At 37.2% G+C, this 9,477-nt stretch overlaps 1 long non-coding RNA gene across 1 annotated transcript in view; it reads right to left on the minus strand.

Annotated features, from left to right (window-relative positions):
• Positions 1-6,972, minus strand: part of LOC122222020 — a 49,826-nt gene extending 42,854 nt beyond the window's left edge. The window contains exon 1 of the long non-coding RNA XR_006203575.1: positions 6,897-6,972. This is a non-coding gene — a long non-coding RNA (uncharacterized LOC122222020). The remainder of the gene's footprint in view (positions 1-6,896) is intronic.
• Between the last annotated feature and the right edge of the window lie 2,505 nt (positions 6,973-9,477).

Consider the following 9,477-nt stretch of genomic DNA (forward strand, 5'->3'; position numbering starts at 1 on the left):
TTTTTCCTACGTTCATGTAGAAAATGTTTGTCCTTCCTGGTTGGCATAACCTGCCTAATGCAATCTCTTTCATCTCTGTTGATATTGACCTTTCACCTGAGATACATTCTTCCTGGTGTGACCCATTCCACATGTCATTAGAGCATCTCAATGGTTAAATTTTTACATGATGGAGAATGTATCATTGAAGAGCAAACATTTTTGAGATTTTTTTGGATCTGTTTTAAAACTGTAGCTTGGATATTATCAGATTCATATGTTTACACTGTGCTGTGTCCCATGCAACTTGTAAATATTTGATAAATGTTACCTTTTAATTCCTGATAACATTATGAAAGTGTTAAGAAATGTTGTGGCCGATAACCTCTTTCTGAGCCTAAGATTCACATTTACCATGTAGTTATTGATTGACTAGAGCAAAATGATTTTGTTTTCAGGGAAACAGAGTCTCTCAGAGGCCACATTCAAACTTTCCCTTCATTTAATTGTATGTTTTCCAAGGACAGAGATAAGATTTTTCCCTGTTCTGATTCTCAAGCAGGTCAACCTGGGTCTACTAAGACCAAATATTTATGGACATATGTGAGTATGCAGTTCCCAATGACAAATGTGTGATAATATGTCAGAATGAAAGATTTTTGAGACAGTAATGTTGACTGTCTGAGTTGGGCATTTACTTAAGCTGTGTTGCTGGGAAGCAGGTACCTGGCCCTCCATCAAATAAAGCTTTTTCTAATGAATGAGTTCACATTCTGAAGTGTAACCTCCAGAATCAGAACATTCAGGTACTAAGACATCATCCTGGGCAGAAACAGTTGGAAATTTTTATGTAAGCCTGAGAATACTTTATTTCAAGCCTATGCTACACAGTAAATCAACCTTTCCTGGTTTAATTTAATGAAGAAAGCATCAAATAATACATTTAAATTTGATGGGAAAATGTTCTTAAAATATGCATACTATACTATATGATTCTATTTATATAAAGTGCACAGATACAAAACTATATTTGATGCTATCAGAAAGGACATGATGGGGCAGATTCTAGGGTGCTGGTAAGGTTCTGTTTCTCAGTCTGCTTATTGTTTATTTAAGTGTGCCCAGTTTGTGAAAGTTCACTGAGTTTTAAAGTTATTATATATTATAATATATGTATTATATCATTTTTAATATATATTCTACAAAAATTATACATATACATTGAACTCTGTGTATGTCTTGGTAGCTTTTAGTTCTATTTTTCTTTAAAGAAATATGCATTCTCTTTCTTTCAATCTCAAAGGGATATTTTAAGAAATGTACTCTCTTTGAAGTGGGCATGTGTACTCTTACACATATTTCTTGAAGGAACCTTATTATACCCAACTTACTTTTTGTGTAACTGTTCATATAAAGGAAAATTTATTCTTGCTGCATCTCACCAGGCTCTGAGCTCCCCAAGGCAGGGCCATGTCCTGTTTATATCCTCGGAGCCTGGTGCATGGTAGGCAATCAATAATTATTGAATCAGATGCAAAAGATTAGGTAGAACAGCATCCTTGATATTCCCCAACTCTGATCCCCAGCACCTTCAGTCTCTTTCCACTTGATAGTTCATAACACTGGTTACTAACGCAAGTTAAAGCGTAACCATCTCTGCTGTGACCAGGTCATATGATCTGCAGGGATCCAGCCTCAAATCAGGAGATATTGCACAAAGGCCAGGAAGCAGCCAAGGACGAGAACTGAGTAACTTCATCAGAGTTGGGTAAACAGCAGTTAGCACAATGGTCGCACTAAACAGGACAAGCTCAAAGTGCAGTGTCATGGCCAGATGGCTCCTTTCACTGGAATGGGCACAGGTGCCCCTTAGAGACCTGCCTGGCAGGAATGATTACAAAGAATATTTACCAAGTGATTTATGGCTTATGTGTTTTGTCTTTTTTAATCTCACAATAGCTTTGTGGTATAGGTAATGTCATTCCTGTTTTATAGATGAGGAGACAGATGCTTGGTAAGTTTAGCAATTTATCTCTAGTTTCCAAGTCAATGACAGAATTGTAACTCAAACCTAGGTCTGGCTGACTCTAAATTCCCTGAACTCATGGCATTACACCTTTAAAAAGGAACAAAAAAAATCATGAAAACTCAAAATTATTCTGATTAAGCTCAGAAATCAAAAAACAAAAAAAGATGGGGCCAGATATTGCATTATTATTTTTTATTTTGTGGATAACTTGCTATTAGAAAGGAAAGTTAAAAGAGGCATCTTCTCTATTTTCTTTGCAAGGATACTTAATGTCTGTTCAGGGCCTGTGCTATATGTATCTCATTTTAACCCTGCTAGCAACCTGGGGAAGAAGGTACTACCATTACCTCTACTTAATAATGAGATGATGGAGGATCTTCAAGGTTAAATAACCTGCCCAGGGCCAGTCAGCCAATAAGTAGCATTTTTGGATTGGTAACGAAGTCCCTTTCACCTCACAGTTGACTTTTCTTTCTAGAGTCAGCCCTGGTCTATGGGTAGTGGCTGCCTGGAGTTCTGTACAGAGATGGATTGCGAGGCACTGCAGAGCCCCTCTGGAAAGAAGGCTGGGATAGATTAGTCATGCCGCTTATTTGCCATCCCTGTGCCATACTGTTCCCACAACCCACTTCTCTTATGCCCTTAGGGATCCACCTGTGCTTAATAATCACAAGCTTTCTTATGCTTCTTAACCTGCAAGACACAGACATGAAGCCTACATCCTACTGAGCCATCTTTATATTTGCATTCTCCAAAGACATTGTATCCATCCAATAACCAACTAGCAGATGTAGACATTGGTAATGTTTCTATTTAGGCTTTCATTTTGAGTAAGGGGACATTTAAATTATTAAAATAAAGATAAGCTAAAATTAATATAATATCAGTTCACTTACAATAAAAAGGCATTAAATATCTATACTCTTTTGAGAAAATCAGAAGCAGACTAGGACAATAAAAAAGGAACTAAGTCTCGGGCCCCAATTCCAACTTGACCATCACTGGTTCTGCAGCCCTGGACTGATCATTCAAATGCATGGATTATAGAGCCAGACCTGGGATTGAATTCTGGCACTGAATTTATAAGTGCTATGATCGTATGCAGTTTGCTATTTTCTCTAAAGCTTTGTTTTTTCATCTTTAAAATGTGAATACCAATAACTACCTCATTGGTTTGTGAAATCCATGAAAATGTTGTATGTTAACTGTTAAGCACAGTCCTTGCAACATCGATGTCCTTAATAACTGCTAGCTGTCCTCATCCTTCCTTATCACTCGGTTTCCTCATCTATAAAACTTGACTATAAATACAAATCTTTCTATCCTTCACAGAGTCCATTTACAAGTTCACACTTTATAGAAATAAAGGATTTTATGTATCACACATTATTCACATCTCAAAAAATATTCAACCTATTAAGGAAAGAGGATGCCTCCAAAAAGTTAAGAGGTAATAATACATAATACACATTTGCAAAACAAATGAGGAATAATACATGGGAATGGGAAATATCTTGGAATAAATGAAGTAATTAGAACTGAAAAGTTAGTGAAAGTGTGGATTTTGAAGGAAGAAAAAGGCATGCCCTGTCACAGAACACAGAAAAGGAGGTGAAGTTTCATTCTGCTAGAAAGAATATTCTGCTCAGATTCAGAACACATGATAGTGAGTTCTAATACTTCCTGACTTTTAACTTTCCTGAAACTAAAATATGTGTATCCTTGTAGAATGGGGGAAATCATTACATTGGCCTTTTTAGGGACTGAGAGAATAAAATTAGATCACACATGTGAATTGACTTTAAAGAGCTGAAAACCAGTAAAGAAATAAAAATTGCTATTTTTAATTGATCACACAAGGCAAGGCCAGAACTACAATAAGGCAAATGACCTGTCTAGGGTGCAAAATTTAAGAAGGCACAACTCTGAGATCTCGCTTTTTTAGATTTTGCACCCTCATCTCCTCACTTGCCTCACCCTGATCCCAGGCCAGTGAAAGGAGACAGCAAGCTCATAGTAACATTGTAAAGATAAATAATGAGACATGAGGGCACAGTGATAAATCCAACTAATAACAGGCTACAAAGAACAAAGCATGAGTCTGGACCCAATGAATCAGTGGAGCAAGCTCAGGTTTTGGAGAAGGGACATGGTAGTATTTTCATAGCATGAGCATATAATGTGACAGTTCAGTTGGATTTTGAAACACATAACAGCTGATCTACATAAGGGGTCAATATTGCTCTGTTTTTTTACGGATTGGGAAGAAAATAAAATTATATATAACATTTTAAGTCAACTATTAAAATTATGAATGAATATCACCCTGCACTTATAAGAATTAATAATGCTGCTTTTTTACTGTACTACATAACATAGTAGTAGTATGGATTGCCAGGGAACTCAAGCCAGACAAAGAAACACTAGCTATCTGCCATTGGTACAAATTGGCTACTAGAAAGGGAAACAGAATTTGGACAAACTGATGCTTTTAGCACAGTTATTCTTGAAACACAGTACCACTTACATGTAAATTGGGACCACTGTTGATCTGCAGCCTACAGAGTGTCAGTGTACTTGTGGTCTAGATATCTAAAAGAGGAGATCTTAATTCTGTTCTGTTAAGGACTGAGAAAAAATATATAGAGTCATGGAGGGTCAGAGACTCAGGAACTCATTTTTGTCTGTAATTGGAAAGTTTTATCCATCATATCTAAACTTATTGATTAGTAATGGCTTCCAAGAGCACCATCAAATGGATTCTGAGGCCTCAGCTTGGCTCAGCAAGAAAGAGCCACAATTGACTAACAATGTCTGTTACAAGTGTTGCAAAGGTGAGTGGTGGTGTATGTTCCACCTAGAATCCCCTGATCTAGTTCAGTCCTTTTACTTTACAATTAATAAAACTAACACCCTAAGAGGGGAAGAAAGAATCAAAGCCACACAGAAGGTAAATTAACAAGTCAGGAATCAAACCTAAATTATCTAGTCCAATGCAATTCTTTCACAATCCATTTCCCAAATATGTCACAGAACATTTTCATTTGTTTTTCGTTGAGTCTATCTTTGCTTTATATTTTGGTGCACAAAGCAAGATTCAGCATCTGAGTAATGCTTTTCTTCAGGATATTTTACTCTAGCTTAAACCACATCTTTTCTAGGCTACGTGATTAGAAATGCAGCATAATGGGAGCCTTTGCTGAATATGAAGCAGATTCCTAGAAAACAAGTAGGCATTGATTTATTTTTATTGATGTGCTTTTACTAACTGACAGGAAGTGTTCTTTGAACACCTCTCTCCCAACCATTCCACTCCAATAAGCCACTGAGTTTGATCTTTTCCAACACATGGTCCACCCACTGTCTGGAGAGTTGAGAGCCTGACCAGCCACAGTGATAAGTGGGCCAACAGGCAACCAGTCTCCTCCATTAGGACGGTAGCTTCCTGATGCAGAACTTGCATCGTGACCTGAAGATAGTCCACCCGTTTGTGGAAGTGTGAACAGGAAATGGACTGGGATATGGATACCTCAGATAAGCCTTGGTCTTTTATTTTATTTATTTTTTTTAGTGTATTTATTTATTTTGAGAGGGAGATAGAGCATGCAAGCAGGGAGGGGCAGAGAGAGAGAATCCCAGGCAGGCTACACACTGTCAGCATAGAGCCCAACGCAGGGCTCCAACTCATGAATCATGAGATCATGACCTGAGCCAAAATCAAGAATTGGACAGTCAACCAACTGAGCCACTCAGGTGCCCCAACTCTTAGTCTTTTAAAAAGAAGAGATTTAGCTAGAAACAAACTTTCAGATAACTATTCACAAATTCACTGTATAAGGAAAAACAGGTTTTGGAGGAAATGGTATAAAATAAATGCGGGGAAAAAGCTGATTTTGGAGTACAGACATTATCTACTTAAATGTCATTTAACATTAGCCATTGTCTAAAATCTCCAAATTCCATGTCACATCTGGAATCAGCAGTACAGAAGCATATGAAGTTCTAAAGTCTGAGTTGGGAGGGCATTGGAGCCTTTGCTGTTAGAAGCAGAGTGGCATGGCTTCTTCTAGGCTAGAAAGAGCCTGAAGTGTCATTTTGCTCTCAATTTACCACCTAAAAACAGGAAAAATTCTAATAAAATGTGGAGAAAAAAGAATGCTCCTTTTTGAATGATGTTCTTCCCCATCAAAGAGTTTCTTGGGGCTTTTTTTTTCTGTGCTTTTGTTTGTTTTGTTTTTAATCAATACAATATCCAAATCATTACCAATTGGAATAGAAGGGAACCATATTTCACCCATAATACTACCATCCTAACACAACCATAACATCCTTCTGGTATGTTTTCCTGAGCTTGCATTTTTTTCCAATGGCTATAACTTACTATTTTTTACTTAAAACTATAGTATATGCTTTTTCATATTTTTTGAAGTATTATTTTTTCCAAAACCAATATTTCTAATAGCTGCAAAACATGTTATCCAATGTATATGCCACACTTTGTCTTTCTAAATTCTTTATTGCTAGTCATATAGGTTATTTTCAATTCTAAATAATACTTCCAAGAACATCTTTGTGCAGACATATTTACTATATCGGTGAGATTCCCTGAGCTTAGATGTCATTATTTTTCCCTTTCATTCTTACTTCCCATTCTCATTTTCATTCCAAAATAAGCAGTTAGGTTTTTGTCTTTGCTATTGCTTATTTGTTTATGATTATTTTTGTTCATTCTTTTTTGTTTATAAATGGTTAAATTATTTAAAATATTTAGAGTTTTGCTAAAACTTTGTCTGCTGTTCTCTCAGTTATGGTCTTGGCCTGAATTAATGAAGTTTTATCTTCCCATATTCATGTGTGGGGCCATCTTTTCTATAAAGAGCGATAGTACCTGGATCATCTTTGAAGGGTTTCACTGACGTTCTAGGTAAAACACTCCTTTGTGCTGGTGGCCACAGCCTGGACATCACTGAGAGGCTTGCCTGAAATAAAAATGGTACTTTTATAGCTATGGATGTGTTTGTCCAAAGAACATTTAATCACTCTGAAGGTTTTTTTTTTTCCCTTGTCTGTAGTAAGCAGCATTTTGTAACTGTAGAGTTCTGCTAATGCACACTTCTGCCGGGAAGCTTCCCAGGGTGGGGCACAAAAGATGCTAAGTGGCAGGGGGCGCGATGGGAGAAAGCCATTAACACTCCAGCAGCGAGGTCAGATTTGATGTTTCCTTTTGTTTGCTGGATCCAAATTAAGAAGCTGCTTCTGTACTTTCCCTATTGCCTCCCCCCTAAACACACTCTTGGGTCATCCCGCTCTGGTCACATCTTTTGACAATTAGCCACCCATTAACAGGATGATTGAAAAGCAGCCAGAGTGGTTTACACATAAAGTGCTTACTCTTTTCCAGGAAGAACACATATCTCTACAGTTTCATTAATGCTTTGGCAGATTAGTACACAAAATAAAATACTTACACTCTAGAAAGCACTAGCAAAAGGAAGAAAGTGGGGTGGGAAGGAAGAAAATTAGGGAACAAAAATAACCCTTAGAGGCTTATCTTCGTCTTCTTCTTTCCTTTCTGCAAACATGCTTTAAAAAAGGGTAGGGGAGGGTGGGGGTGTTATCTTGCTTCTATCTTTTGCTATCTTTATAGCCAGTATTACCAGCCATTTTACTTGTACTTTACTATTATTATCTGGGTGATGGCTGTGACATGTTGATCATATATGGCAGTGAGAAAATTGATTTCCCTCAACAGAAATGCTTCCAATTTTCCCAGGGCCATAATTTTATGTCCACAACAAAATAAAAGGGTCATTTTCCTTAAGATGAGGGGAATTGAAATCTTTGATAAAAGCTATGGTAAATGTTGTACTTTTGATTGCGGAAACTGCAGTTTTCATAAACATCTGGCCTGTCTGATTTGGGGGTGTGCACTGGGGGCAGGGAAGAGGGGTTTGCAGGCAAAGAATTGTTGTTATTTTTCTTTAAAGAGCTGAATTTGCTTCAAGAAAGCCCTGTAAGTCCACAGCTTCCCTCTCAATGTTCATATTCCCATTAAAGGGAAGCTACAGGGGTGTTGCTTTGAGCTACCTGCCAACAAGTGAGCCTACTCAAAGAAGGCCCAATCACACAGATGGGGCCTTCTGAAAGAATGAACACCTGTGCCGCACACAGTTCATAGTGAGCCTGTCATAAAATGTACTAATAAACTCACTGATATTGCTTTGCAAGCCAAAGACATTTTATACCAAAGAAGGTGGAGGGGAGAGGACTGAGGCCAGGGACAAACTGATGCAGCACAGGCACAGGAAGAAGAAAAACAGGCTGTTTTCTGACTGCAGTTACAACTGCTGCTTTGTTTGGTTAGCAGGCTTTACCTAATCTGATGGAAACTGATTTCCAAGTAGCTAGTGGAGCAACATTTACCAACAAATATTTAGAATTAGAGACCTTTGCTTCACCCTGGGTCTAGGCGCAGGGTTAAACTATAAGCCTCCTAGCCAAGTGTTTTGACATTTGATTTGCCAACAGGAAAACTTTTATATAATGGCTATCGACACATGAGAAAAAATTTTTTTTAATCTCTTGATTTTAAACCCCATCTTTTTTGAACTAGAAGTAAACTGTGCTCTTGTGCATTTTCCATGTAATCTAAAATAAACAAATATAGCTTTTGTAATCAGAAAAAGTAATTTTTATTGTGGGGTTTTCTATGACTATGAATAATGAACAGTCATTTGTTAGAAAGCAAAATTCACAATCCATTATGAATCTAGGAGTACATTCTTCTAGGAAAAAATTAAGTCAAAGAGTAGTGAAAGTAAATGAATAATTATAGCAATTTTTCTCAAAGTACATATTGCAAGGAAAATTGTCTTGATGTCTCTTGATTTTTTTGTCTTCTCACTACTTTTACAACTCTGTAAAAGTAAAATGTGAAATTCCTAATATTTATATGCTGCAATAATTGTTCTGTATGTGTTTTCATAGTTCCACTGATTTTCTCTCCAAATCAAGTAGGATGAGTTAATGTTGATAAAAAACTTAAGAAGGAAACATAAACAAAGAGGTTTTATGATTTATTTCCAAAGCTACGGGTTAAAGCAGGGTTCAATAAATTGTGGGCCAAATGAAGCCTGCCACCTGTTTTAGTATGACCCCACTAGCAAAGAATGGTTTTTACACTATTTAATTGTTGAAAAAAAATTTTAATTTCTTTTCTTTTCTTTTTTTAATGTTTATTTATCTTTGAGAGAGAGAGAGAGAGAGAGAGAGAGAGTGGGAGAGGGGCAGAAAGAGAGGGAGACACAGAATCTCAATCAGGCTCCAGGCTCCAAGCTGTCAGCACAGAGCCTGACACAGGGGCTCAAACGCAGAGACTGTGAGATCGTGACCTGAGCCAAAGCGAGTCGTTCAACCAACTGAGCCACTAAGGCACACTGAATAAAATTTTTTTAAAGAATCATATTTTG

This window comes from Panthera leo, chromosome B3 (genome assembly GCF_018350215.1).
Source record: "Panthera leo isolate Ple1 chromosome B3, P.leo_Ple1_pat1.1, whole genome shotgun sequence".
Lineage (NCBI taxonomy): Eukaryota > Metazoa > Chordata > Mammalia > Carnivora > Felidae > Panthera > Panthera leo.